Genomic DNA, 14,941 nt, shown 5'->3' with positions numbered 1-14,941 from the left:
ACTTTTAAGTTCTAGGTCGCCCACCAGTATAATGCGGGAATACATTTAAGTTCTAGGTCGCCCACCAGTATAATGCGGGAATACTTTTAAGTTCTAGGTCGCCCACCAGTATAATGCGGGAATACTTTTAAGTTCTAGGTCACCCACCAGTATAATGCGGGAATACATTTTAAGTTCTAGGTCGCCCACCAGTATAATGCGGGAATACATTTAAGTTCTAGGTCGCCCACCAGTATAATGCGGGAATACATTTTAAGTTCTAGGTCGCCCACCAGTAAAATGCGGGAATACATTTAAGTTCTAGGTCACCCGCCAGTAAAATGCGGGAATACATTTAAGTTCTAGGTCACCCACCAGTAAAATGCGGAAATACTTTTAAGTTCTAGGTCGCCCACTAGTAAAATGCGGGAATACTTTTAAGTTCTAGGTCGCCCACCAGTAAAATGCGGGAATACTTTTAAGTTCTAGGTCGCCCACCAGTAAAATGCGGGAATACTTTTAAGTTCTAGGTCGCCCACCAGTATAATGCGGGAATACATTTAAGTTCTAGGTCGCCCACCAGTATAATGCGGGAATACTTTTAAGTTCTAGGTCGCCCACCAGTATAATGCGGGAATACATTTAACTTCTAGGTCGCCCACCAGTATAATGCGGGAATACTTTTAAGTTCTAGGTCGCCCACCAGTATAATGCGGGAATACTTTTAAGTTCTAGGTCGCCCACCAGTATAATGCGGGAATACATTTAAGTTCTAGATCGCCCACCAGTATAATGCGGGAATACATTTAAGTTCTAGGTTCGCCCACCAGTATAATGCGGGAATACATTTTAAGTTCTAGGTCGCCCACCAGTATAATGCGGGAATACATTTAAGTTCTAGGTCGCCCACCAGTATAATGCGGGAATACTTTTAAGTTCTAGGTCGCCCACCAGTATAATGCGGGAATACTTTTAAGTTCTAGGTCGCCCACCAGTATAATGCGGGAATACTTTTAAGTTCTAGGTCGCCCACCAGTATAATGCGGGAATACATTTAAGTTCTAGATCGCCCACCAGTATAATGCGGGAATACATTTAAGTTCTAGGTCGCCCACCAGTATAATGCGGGAATACTTTTAAGTTCTAGGTCGCCCACCAGTATAATGCGGGAATACATTTAAGTTCTAGGTCGCCCACCAGTATAATGCGGGAATACTTTTAAGTTCTAGGTCGCCCACCAGTATAATGCGGGAATACTTTTAAGTTCTAGGTCACCCACCAGTATAATGCGGGAATACATTTTAAGTTCTAGGTCGCCCACCAGTATAATGCGGGAATACATTTAAGTTCTAGGTCGCCCACCAGTATAATGCGGGAATACATTTTAAGTTCTAGGTCGCCCACCAGTATAATGCGGGAATACATTTAAGTTCTAGGTCGCCCACCAGTATAATGCGGGAATACTTTTAAGTTCTAGGTCGCCCACCAGTATAATGCGGGAATACTTTTAAGTTCTAGGTCGCCCACCAGTATAATGCGGGAATACATTTTAAGTTCTAGGTCGCCCACCAGTATAATGCGGGAATACATTTAAGTTCTAGGTCGCCCACCAGTATAATGCGGGAATACTTTTAAGTTCTAGGTCGCCCACCAGTATAATGCGGGAATACTTTTAAGTTCTAGGTCGCCCACCAGTATAATGCGGGAATACATTAAGTTCTAGGTCGCCCACCAGTATAATGCGGGAATACTTTTAAGTTCTAGGTCGCCCACCAGTATAATGCGGGAATACTTTTAGCTCTAGAATTTGGAATCAGTAGCCCCACCTGAAGACGGAAGGTTACAACAGAGAGCCCCAAGCAGGAAAAACAATAAAATCACCAGCGCCAAGAAGCAGAAGTCTGCCAAAGCAAGCGCACATTCAAAAGCAAGAAAGAACACGTCTCAGAAGAAGCAGTTCGGAGACATTGTAGCATGCCGAGTATGACGATTCTGATGAAAAGCCATACCACTGAAGAAACCATTGGAAGGTTTAAAGAAGAAAGCCATGTCCCCAGCAAATCAAACAAAGTGACGAAAACTGGCATTCAGAAAGGCAGTGGACCAGCATCATCTCCAAAGTCACAAGACAAAGGTATCGGAGGAAAGCGTTAGCCGACAAGAAAGCAAGGCAACAAGAACAAGTTGAAGATGGATGAGATTTCAGAATCCTCAGTTTAGCTTAGCTTCTTGTTTTCCTTTTAGAATAATGTAATAGGGAGATCGGTTGAGCCGCAGCATCCTACAGCAGCATACAACAGCGCACAACAACAGCAAACACTACAGTCACACGGTAGTCCCAGCTACCAAAATTTCCCGAACTACATTGACCTGATTCCTGTTTCAGCCCGGGATATGTAGGAATCCTCTGAAGCAAAGGTTCGGTCAAATCTTTTTCAAAAAATGCTTCACACGGAGTATTCGGACGGGCAAAAATCGCTCGCTTATCTTTGCGCGAAAACCCTTCGTGTCTTCGTGCAAAGAGGGGCAGCTGTAAGCACGTGATTTTTGCCTCACGGACGATCGCTCCAAAAGAAAATAAAAATAGTGACAGATGGTTTCGCTGTACAATTTTTCGATCTTTCCGTAACATGTGTTGTTGGTCATTTGTGGGTCTGTCCATTTTGCATCTAGTCATTATCAAACAAAAATACAAAAATATGTGTCAGTAAAAGAAAATTCAAAAAAATAATATATATATGTGTGCGTCCTTCGTTCTAGGCTTTTAGTTAACTTACTTGAATATTTGGTGTTAATTGTGTTAAAATGTTCCATTGTTGTTTAGTTTTAATTTCATTATTTTATTGTCTATTATTTTATTTTTGAAAAATGAAACTAGAAAAAACAAAAAAAAAAAAAAAGAGAAAAAAGAGAAAGGGAAGAAAATCGGTTGGGCCCAAGGAAATAAACCAAAAAATAGGCCCAAACCAATTCGATCAGGTCCAGTCCAAAACCGGCTGCCCAGGCACCTCCTGAAACGACGTCGTTTCAGGCAAATCAATCTGAGCCGTCCGTCCCAGCCGATCCAACGGTTCAGGACCTCTTTCAGCGACCCATGTTCAAACCCGACCCAAATAACCAATCCGATCCGACCCCTCACTTAAACCAAACGACCCCGTTTAACTACCAAACGACCCCGTCTCATGTCTCATCCTCAGATCCAAGCCGTTGAGATCATCTGATCCAACGGCTCAGATCCAATCAACCCCCCCATATATAAACTCAGCCCTGCACCCCACGCCCCCTATACCAACCCCACCCTTCATCGTCCCCAAACCCAAATCTGAAACCCCCCGAACCCTAGCAGTCGCCCCAGTATCCCTCGCCATTAAAGCCGGCGGCATGAACGCCGCTGACCGCCTCCGGAACACCCTAGGACCACCTCACTGTCCTGAACACGAATCCACTAACCACGAGCCTCGAATCACTTTCGTTCGTCTCGAATCTTCATTTTGAAGATTTGAGTCGAACCCGGATCTATGCCAAACCATCCCATCTTCATACCAGACACTCCCTAAAAATCAGATCTGGAAATCCAGACTTTAGAACACATGCACCTGGGGAATCCGGCCGGTTTGGACATGGGTTTGAGGTCTAATAGACCTTAATCAAGGTGTTCTCATGTGAGAACACCCTGATTAAAGTTTGTTCGGCCTCAAAAGTTCGAAGTTGAATCAGATTTGGGTCTGTTTGATTTAAACATTTTCGGTAAGTTTTCCTTTCTTTTGTGTTAGTTTTGATTAAGTGGTCAGCATGTTTCGTTGTGTTTGTTTGTTATTTTTTTGTTATTTTTCATTCGGATTTCTTCCATCTCTGTTAAAGGCCTTTTTATTTGGCCAATTGTCTTCTGTTTTGTGTTCTGAATATACCCTGTGATATACGTGCTCATCAATTAGATTAGTCGTCAAACGAGTTTAATTCACATAAGTTCCCAGTGTTTGAACAAATTTGTCTGAGGTCATTCGGGACTCTATACGTGTTGTTTATATGAACGATTGATTGTTATGTGTTACGATTAATATAGTCGAGTCGATATATGTCGTCAATTAGTTTCAATCGTTAATGGTAACAACTTGATTCGTATTGCTTATTTCTGCTGTGATCGTATTTGAGTCCCATTAGGAACTGAATTGTGTTGCCTGTTGATTTTGTTCAAATTGAATTAAAAGAACATCTAGGGGAAAGGTTATAATGGCAGATTTAGATTTTGATTTTAAAACACAATGCCATTTGGTTTGGACCGTGGGCAGCATGTGTATGGTTAGCTTTAAGGGATTAAAATAATTGGATAGCATGTGCTGTCAGATTATATTCCTACTGCCCATACTTTGGTTAAATAAACAAGTGATCAGTACACTTTAACAACCAAAAAGAGAGAAGGGGCTGTCAGGGATTTCATGGGAGCTTGGTTATTTAAAACAAGTGAGTGGAAAAACAGAGAGGGGGGGGCAATTTTGAGTTGTAAAACAGACTGTAAAGTGTTAAGGTTAGGCTATAAAAGAGGAGACCTTCCATTAGAAAAGGGGGTTCATTTTTGAGTCTTGAGAGTTTCTGTGAGTAAGAAAACTGAAAAAAAAGAAAGACAGGAATAAATTTCAGAACATTGTGAATGAGTATTGTCTAGAAGAAACTGTGTAAGAGTCCAGTTTGATCAGGTTGTCTTTGTAGTTTTGCTTTTCTGCCGTTTGCCAAGCTTTCTTGTGATCATTGGATTTCTGTTGCTGTTACATTCAACATCCTGGGCTGTTATTTCCTACTCTGTTTTCTGGGATCACTGGTTTAGTATTCAACTATTTGCTGGTTTCTCTTTGGTTCTGGGAAATATTGTTGTTTGTCTGTGGACTGTGGACACCACTGGGATTGTCCATTTGTTGTTCGACTCTTTGCTGAGCTTCATCATTATTGGCTGGTTGTCTGTTGCTGTGTTGTTGCTGTGAATCTGCTGATTGTCGTTGTTTGCTGTGTGCTACTCAGCTGATCCTTTCTTTCTTCTTCTGTTCCTCTACATCAGGTACACAACCAAGGCACTATCAAATGTAATTGGAACATTGAGCATGAATGCAAAAAAGGGGAAAAAGACTTGAAGTTGATTTTCATATATATACTGTTATATTAGATATCATGTATTGTATGATAATTTACATTCTTGTGTTGACAATCGAAGCAGCCTGTATGCCTAGTGTATATCAATATAAGTTAGCTAAATGGTAGATTACATATGTATGCTGATAGGTGATAATATGTCCAATATGATAGGTTGCATCTCAGATTTTAGTTTACTTTGCAGTATATGTTGTAATGTATAGCAAGTATGAACACTGTATATCCTGGATTAAGTTCTTCCTTTTCGAATTGATGGCCTCATATAACTAGTAAACCACCTGCTAAGACAAAGAACACCAAACTTGCAATCTCAACCCCATAAAGGTCGAGTTCAAGCCAAAATAGGCCTAGCCGGCCTGCTTCGAACAAAGCAGTGGCCCAGGTTTGGCCCATCACGCATGGGTCGAATTTGGGCCCATGATTATTTATTCGACTGTCTGTGTGCGCAGCCTTGTTCCTGATTTTAGCATTTCCGAATTCTGTTATAAAATAACTTGCAAGCATTAATTAATTAGGACTATCTACTGCTTTCGATTGATAGAGACAAACACGACAAGAAACGTAGTTGCTATAGGATATCCTTTAAAATAAGAATGAGATGAGCCTCGCCGAATAAAAATACAAATTGCGGGGCCCTCAGTAAACACTTGTTTTAAATTACTTAGAACTCAGGAGGGCCGCTTAGTGAATTTCGTGGCCTTCCCAAAATAATAACGCGATAGTCTTTTAGGCGCGTGTTTAATAATTTACTTTCTTTAAACTCGGGTGCGCATTTCATGCGACCCAAATCCAAATTCTAAAACATCAAATAAAATATGTTTCGGATTGTGGGTGCATTTCATGTGACACAGTCCAAAGATATGTTTTAAGCGATGTTCACATTTCTTAATAATAATAATTAATAAAGCGGTTAAAAGACAAAATTTGCACATGGTTCATAATTGTATTAAAAATCAGATAAATAAGCCGAATATAACAGTTGAGCGACCGTGCTAGAACCACGGAACTCGGGAATGCCTAACACCTTCTCCCGGGTTAACAGAATTCCTTATCCGGATTTCTGGTACGCAGACTGTAATATAGAGTCATTCTTTTCCTCGATTCGGGATTAAAATTGGTGACTTGGGACACCCTAAATCTCCCAAGTGGCGACTCTGAAATAATTAAACCGATCCCGTTTCGATTGTCCTTTAATTGAAAAAAACTCCCCCTGCGCCCCCTCGGGTGCGGAAAAAGGAGGTGTGACACGGGCCACGACAATAAACTAATTCTGACAACAAGACTTGTTAAAACAAATTACACTAAAAAAAGACATTTTGTTTTTCATTTTCACAAAATTTTGGTAGAGTTCGCCGGTAACTCAGAATTATCTCTCTACACTGCTATTTTCTTTTCTTTTCTTTTCTTTTTTTCAATATTCCAGTATTTTCAGAAGTCGGTCAGCATGCAAGTCTACAGCAAATAAATTCGTAAAACAAACAGGATGCAGCAGGATGGTCTTTTTCATTTCAGGTCGCTTGTCCTAAACGGACCCAACCCCTGTGTTGAGTCCCCTAAGTTAAGTGCACATGATGCAAATAAGTGTTCCTACTAGGGATCTGGCATGAGGTTTTGTTATACTAGATTTATCCTGGGTGTTTGTTCTAGACCTGGCTTACCCGAGCGGACAACTCGAGCCGAGGATGGGAACTGCGTGCACTCCTCAAGAAAGAGAAGAGAGGGATTTCGTAGCAGTTTATATATACAGTTCAAATAATATCAAAGCGGTAAAAAGTAACATTTTAGCACATTAGGACAAAACATGTAATAAAATCAGATGATAAATAAAGCCAAATATAACAATTCATCTAAGCTCGAATTCTGAACCCTGAACCAGAGATTCTGGGTTACGTCCCCAGCAGAGTCGCCAGAGATGTCACACCTCCTTTTTTCACCTACACCCCCGCTAAGGGACGTAAAGGAAGTTTTTCCAATTAAAGGACAATCGAAATGGGATTTTATTTAAAGATTTAGAGTCGCCACTTGGGAGATTTATGGTGTCCCAAGTCACCGGTTGAATCCCGAATCGAGGAAAAGAGTGACTCTGTTTAACAGTCTGCGCACCAGAAATCTGGATAAGGAATTCTGTTAACCCGGGAGAAGGTGTTAGGCATTCCCGAGTTCCGTGGTTCTAGCACGGTCGCTCAACTGTCATATTCGGCTTGATTATGTGATTTTATACAATTTATGAACCTATGTGCAAATTTTAACTGTTTACCGCTTTTGTTATTATTTATTCAAAGAATTGCAATGTCGTGAGAATGCATCTCGAATTGTGCCACATAAATGTACCCGCAATTTTCGATACGTTCCAACTTCGTTGAGATTTGGATTTGGGTCACATAAATGTACACCCGAGTTTAGGAAGATAACATTATTAAATACGCGCCTAAAGATACTAACGCGTTGTTGTTTTGAGAAAACCCGTAAAATTCGCTATGCGGCCTGTCTCGAAATCTAAGCATTTGAAATAACTGTCCGTTGAGGGCCTCGCAGTTTGTGTATTCTTGTTTGTCAAGGCTCGTCTCTTTCATTATTTTTTTTAAAGGAATTTGCAACGTCATAGAAATGCATCTCGAACCACGTCACAATCAATGTACCCGTGGTTAGCGACACATTTCGACTTTGTTGAGATTTGGATTTGGGTCTAAATGCGCACCCAAATTTACGAAAATAACCTTATTAAAATATCGCCCTTAAAAGCCACTATACATTTTAATTTTGCGCAGCCATGGAAAATTCACTAAATGGTTCACCTTGATTTCTAAAGGATTAAAGTTAAATAAGTGAGGGCTATAATTGTTGGCCTGGCTAATATGGCACATCTCAAACCAATTGAAAGAGTCTAATTAATTAAGGTGAGCTTAAAGGAATTCTAATTATTTTTAGGCTAATGTTCAAACTAACTTAATAACTATTGGGTTTGTGTTAAATTGAAGCTAAGCGTTCAGCTGAAATGGCATTGGGCTGGCAGCTGGCCCAAATGAGTTGCAAGGCTATACATTCCTTATTTCCTAATGGCCTTATGGCTTAAACAATTATTGAAACAGCTCATTAACAGAATAATTCAGAACCAATATCAGCACAATCAAACAAATATTATATGACATCATTCAAAATCTCAAGTTCGTTCGCCTCTGTATTCGTTGCTTTAGACATAAGCTTTTTGGTAACAATAATCAACTAGTATTCAAGCATGAAGAAATGGGTTGTTATATTTCCTTTTAATGGATTTTGTTGCCTGGACTTCTGGAAAGAACATGGTATAGAAATAGAAGCAATAGATTGTACCCTTTGTCCATTAGCAATAAGCAATAAATCACAAACATATTTCAATCAGTCACAAAGCTGGAGCCATAATAGGAATCAAACTTCCAACTAATCAAGAAGGTCAACAAAACCTTATAACAATTGAGTTCTACCTTAAGATCACCAACAAACAGATACGCTAAACAATGGCTGAATATGTTCTAATGCCAACAATTACAAAATCATCCTTTAAGTAAACTCACTACTAAAATACTGGTGCAGCAGTTATAACCACAAACTCTAGCTCAAATCATGTTTAGGTAAGGCACACTGACAACCTAGCAGCTCAAAGTTGTAAACTAATAGCATGTCAACATGAGCCTAGCAGTTCAAATTTGTAAATTAAAAGCATGTCAACATGAACATAGTAGTTTAGTTAGCTCTTAATTACAATCCGTATGTCTCCACTGTTCACATAATACAAAACACATAGCCAATATTGACTAGGTATAACTAACTAACAATTCATCCAATTATAAACAACGGACAGCTTACTAATGAACACAAATCTGTGAATATTTCCATTTTTTGTGAACTTCAAGGAACTACATCAAAGGAGTTTGAAATATGCACCTGGTATTGACAACACAAGAAGAAGAAGAAGAAGAAGAGAGTCAGCAGCAGCAGTAGTAGCAAACAAAAGTGGCAACAGCAGTGCAGCAACAAATAACCAGCAACTATAAACTTCCCTAAGTATAGAGCAGAAGTAAAAGGAAGAAGGTTCTAGCTATTTCAGATTCTAAACCAGGCAATAAAAAATAGCTATTCTTTTTCAACTTTTCAGCTTTCAGAATTCAATTTCTCCTCCTCTTCTACAGACCTCCCTCTACCCTCTTATACTTACTGCCTTCCCCCCCCCCCCCTTTCCACTAAATATCTGAATTTTTCCACTTTAAATCCCACTAAGGAAAACTTTTCCTTATTTCCAGCCCTCTCATTGCCTTTTGTTCCCCATTACCATATTAATTTAAAGACACTAATATCGCACTAATCAAAACACTAACATTAAAATATTATCCTAACTGTTTCATTCCCAAATCACCCCTGAAACCCCTTAATATTACTGTCCCAATACAAACCATTTATCTGCATTAAAAACCTTTAACTCTAAAATCTTGTTCAAACTAACAATTATCTAAAACTAATTCTGATTAACAGCTATAACCAATTCTCCTAACAACTAAATGACTAAGGTTGAGTTCCAATTGAAACTAATGAACTGAATTTAAATCACAACACAGAACTCAACAGAATCAATAAAACTGCAACTGAAAATTGAACCACAATTAACATGAATGCAGGATCATTGTTAGCATTTTGACAATACCCTGAAGCTAATTGCCTAAAGATCAGCACATACAACATTCGACCTTAAATCATTTGACGAAATTACTAATAAAACTTGAATTAATCGATGATAACTAATTAACCAATTGCCTACAACAATTGACAGCAATCAATCAGAAATAGACAATTAGGCAGTTCAAATGGCATTGACAAGAACAGGGATTTATAATAAAGCTTAACTAATCGACGAACTTATTCGAATCGACTACACAGCCTATAATTAACAACGAACATAAAAAAATTTGACCAAATAAAAAATTCTGATGGAGAAAGAAAAGAGTATTTCATTAAAAAAATGAATTTGAACTCATCTTAAACAAACAAATAACAAATCATGAAAAACAAACAGAGAAACAAGAGAAATACCTTCGAACTCAGACCTATCTCACACTCGTTTGAAGTTTTAACTTGATTCTGAAGCCGAAATGGACCTTAATCGGGTGCTCTCGACTGAGAACACATGACTAGGGTCTATTACGACCTCAGTTTTCTATTGTGTATCGCTCCCTTACTTGGTTCTTTTAGGGTTCATCGAATGCAAGCTTCATTACTGATTTAAGAGTCAAGAAACGGACATGGGATTTAGGGTGAGGGAGTCAAGGAAGCTACTGGGTGTTGGGTTACGGATGGTTTGGAGGTGGCGCCGCCACCAGGGAATCTTGTGGCGGCGCTAGGGTTCCTGGCTCAAAATCAACGTTCGAGTGACTGCGGCTAGATTCGAAGGAAGGGGAGGGTGGATTTGGAGAGAAGAGGTCAGAGCGGAGCTGTGGTGTAAAGCTGGGGTTGTTCGGGTGAACTAGGGTTAGGGATAAGGATCTTCGATCGAAGATTCGAGAGGTTGTAGGATGATTCAAAGGATGAGGGTTATGGATTTAGAGTGGGGAGGTCGAGGGGAATTAGTGATGTAAAGTTGGGGTCATTTGGACCAACGGAACCGCCGTGAGGCGATTTCCGGTGGGCGGAGGGTGACGGTGCAAGGTGGTGAGAGACGAGGCTGTCTCTGAGTTGTTAGAGACGAGGGTGGGGTGGGGTTTGGTTTGGGGTAGGGGTTATGGGAATTGGGTATATCAGAATTAGAGAATTAACGTGATCCGTTGGATCAATGGGAATCGACGGTCCTGATCGAAATGTGTCCAAACGCTGTCGTTTCGGTGGGTATGGAGACGGGTTGGATTGGGGCAGGTTTGGGCCGGGTATGATGGGGTGTTTGGACGGGTTTGGGGTGTATTTTGTTTGGGCTTTGAAGCTTTTGGCCCAAATCCGGGTCTTTTAATAAATAAAAAAATTCTTTTCATTTTCTAAATTATTTTCTAAAATCATAAACCAAGTTAACTCACTAAAAATACTAATTATCTTTTAATAACATTTATCACATACAATTAAATGTCAATTAACAATAAAATCACACAATTCAACATTAAATGCTAAAAATGCAAAGTACATTATTTTTTATGATTTTTATTTTCATAAAACAAATCACTGGTTAATTAATCCTAAATTGTAAATGCAAATGCAACACATATGTTTTTTGTATTTTTCTTAACTAAAGTAGAAATAAACACGCGTAGACAAAAATACCAATAAATTACAAACAACACAAAACCATTTTATTTTGAATTTTTTGGAATAGTTCTCATAGAGGAAAAATCACGTGCTCACACTCACGTTACTCCCCGTACCTTGTGTGCAGATCCAGGTGCCCGAGCAGCCGAGTGAGGGCTTTCAGCTGTCTTAGTATTTGACGGAGACTTCGAGGTAGTTGCATGGCATCCGCAGCCCTGTTCTCTCCCTCTTATCTTATTATCTTTCTGCATTTCCTAGACTATTGATCTATTAGGTATTCAAACTTATATTAGAGGCTCTAGACTCGTGACACCAGATTGTTGGGGTTGTGTAGGTTATTGTTATTTTGACTTTCGCATATTTTCTGTCGTTTTAAGCGTTTATTATGAAATCAGTATTTAAAACCTGTGTTGAAAATGGTTTATTACTAACGAAAATGGGTTGTAGTTAGTTGATCGATTGGCTTTCCTAGTAATGTGATAGGCACCATCACGACCGGTATTTGGGGTCCTGACAAATTGGTATCAGAACCTAGGTTACATAGATCTCGCGTGTCATGAGCCGGTTTAGTAGAGTCTCGCGGATCGGTACGGAGACGTCTGTATTTATCCTCGAAAGGCTACAGAACCTTTAGGAAAAGCTTCATATTCTTGAAATTCTTGTCGTGCGAACTTGTTGATCCGAGTACTAAACTTTTGTTATTCCATTCTCTCGTAGATGGTAAGGACACGTGCTACCGGGCCGGGTGGACGACCACCAATTCCACCAGCTGGGGCCACCAGAGGCCGAGGTTGCAGTCGAGGCTGTGGCAGGGGCGGAGTAGCTAGAGCAGCACCGGCAGATCCACCAACTGCCCTAGTTCTGGATCAGGTCCTAGTTGTGGACGCTACAGCAGAACCAGCCCAGGTACCAGATGTGCCTATTGTGATTCCAGGCCTTTAGGAGGCTTTAGCTCAGATCTTATCAGTGTGTACCGGTTTGGCTCAGGCGGTCTCAGTTACTACGGTCGCAGCTACTTCTCAGGCAGGGAGAGGCACCCAGACTCATGTTGCTTGCACACCTGAGCAGGTTGTGCAAGGACTCCAGACACCGGGGGCACCTCCAGCCTAGCCGATTGCACCAGCTCAGGAGTTCGTGGTACCAGTTATGCCGGATGATGAGCAACATCGGCTTGAGAGGTTTGGTAGACTCCAACCTCCGACATTCAATGGTGCAAACGGTGAGGATGCCCAGGGTTTCTTGGATAAGTGCCAGCGGATGCTTCGTACAGCAGGGATTCTTGAGACCAGTGGTGTGGCATTTACTACCTTTCAGTTTTCTGGGATGCCTTCACTTGGTGGGAGGCCTATGAGAGGCGTAGGCCTGTTGGTGCAACGCCCCTTACCTGGCAGCAGTTCTTTATTCTCTCCCTGGAGAAGTATGTACCACAGTCGCGCCGAAAGGAGCTGCGCAGGTAGTTTGAGCAGCTGTGTTAGGAGGAGATGACGGTGACGCAGTATGAGATGCAGTTCTCTAAGCTAGCCTGTCATGCGGTTTGGATGGTTCCCACAGACTAAGAGAGGATCAGGAGGTTTGTTGATGGCCTCACGTACCAGCTTCGGATTCTCATAACTAGCAAGAGGGTGACAGGTGTTACCTTTGAGGAGGTTGTTGATATCGCCCATGAGATTGAGACGGTTCGCTGGCAGGAGTGAGAGGAGAGGGAGGCCAAGAGGCCTCGGGGATCTGGTGTTGTTCCCCCTTTTTCTTGCGAAATCGGGTTTATGACATTTGGAGGGACAACTCGTTCTTTTTGGGAACTAGATTTTACATTTGAAGAGTCGCTATCTAATGATAAGGTACATTAGGATACCAATAGGGTTCATTTATAACTACGTTGATAACCAGAGATAGGGTAAGGGCTTGAAATTATACCAAGGGGAAGGTGTTAGGCACCCCTCACATCAATGCAATACCCGGTAATCACTCCTCAAAAGAGGGGTTACACGTGGCATTAGCGTACCGATCATCATATCCATATCTACCCTTCCCATCCCGTTAAGGTATTACAGCGCGGATTGGTCTCGATTACTATTGCATGTTATTACCCATCCTATTCCTATCAGCACGGATTTGTGTGCCCAATATGGATGGGCTTCGGGAGTTGATTCTGGAGGAGGCCCACAACTCGTGGTATTTCATTCATCTAGGTGTCGCGAAGATGTATCACGATTTGAGGCAGCACTATTGGTGGAGAAGAATGAAGAAAGACATTGTGGGATTTGTAGCTCGGTGTCTCAATTGCCAGTAGGTGAAATACGAGCATTAGAGACCGGGTGGATTGCTTCAGCAGATGGTTATTCCCGAGTGGAAGTGGGAGAGGATCACTATGGACTTTGTTGTTGGGCTTCCACGGACTTTGAGGAAGTTAATTCTATTTGGGTGCTTGTGGATCGGTTGACCAAGTCCGCGCACTTCATTCCTGTGTGTACTACCTATTCTTCGGAGCGGTTGGCGGAGATTTATATCCGGGAGATTGTTCATTTGCATGGTATTCCAGTTTCCATCATTTCAGATAGGAGCACTCACTTTACTTCGCAGTTTTGGAGGTCTGTGCAGTGAGAGTTGGGTACTCAAGTTGAGTTAAGCATAAGTTTTCATCCCTCATACGGACGGGCAGTCCGAGAGCACTATTCAGATATTGGAGGACATGTTGTGTCATTGTGTCATTGATTTTGGAGAGTCATGGGATCAGTTTCTACCGCTTGCAGAGTTTGCCTATAACAACAGCTACCAATCTAGTATTCAGATGTCTCTATATGAGGCTTTGCATGGGAGGCGGTGTTGATCTCTAGTTAGTTGGTTTTAGCCCACTGAGGCTAGGCTATTGGGGACTGATTTGGTGCAGGATGCTTTGGAGAAGGTGTAGGTGATTCGGGAGAGGCTTCTTACAACGTAGTCGAGGCAAAATAGTTATGCTGATAAGAAGGTTCGAGATGTGTCCTACATGGTTGGCGAGAAGGTTTTGTTGAAGGTTTCACCCATGAAGGGTGTTATGAGATTCGGGAAGAAAGGGAAATTGAGTCCTCGGTTCATTGGGCCTTTTGAGGTGCTTCGGAGGATTGGGGAGGTGGCTTATGAGCTTGTTTTTCCACCCAGCTTGTCGAGTGTACATCCGGTATTTCATGTTTCTATGCTTCGGAAGTATATTAAGGATCCGTCTCATGTTTTGGATTTCAGCACGGTTCAGTTGGATGATGATTTGACTTATGATGTGGAGCTAGTAGCTATTTTGGGTCATCAGGTTCGAAAGTTGAGGTCAAAGGATATAGCTTCAGTGAAAGTGCAGTGGAGAGGTTGGCCCGTGGAGGAGGTTACCTAGGAAACCGAGCGGGAGATGCGGAGCAGATATCCTCACCTGTTTGATGCTTCAGGTATGTTTCTTGACTCGTTCGAGGACGAACGTTTGTTTAAGTTGGGGAGGATGTGATGACCCGGCCAGTCGTCTCATGAGTTACCGCTCTGTTTTCCCTCATTTCTGCTTCTTTATGCTTTGTTATCCGTGTTTTATGGTATCGGGTTG

Source organism: Nicotiana tabacum, chromosome 16 (assembly GCF_000715075.1).
Source record: "Nicotiana tabacum cultivar K326 chromosome 16, ASM71507v2, whole genome shotgun sequence".
Classification (NCBI taxonomy): domain Eukaryota; kingdom Viridiplantae; phylum Streptophyta; class Magnoliopsida; order Solanales; family Solanaceae; genus Nicotiana; species Nicotiana tabacum.
Note: the sequence above shows the minus strand (reverse complement) of the source record.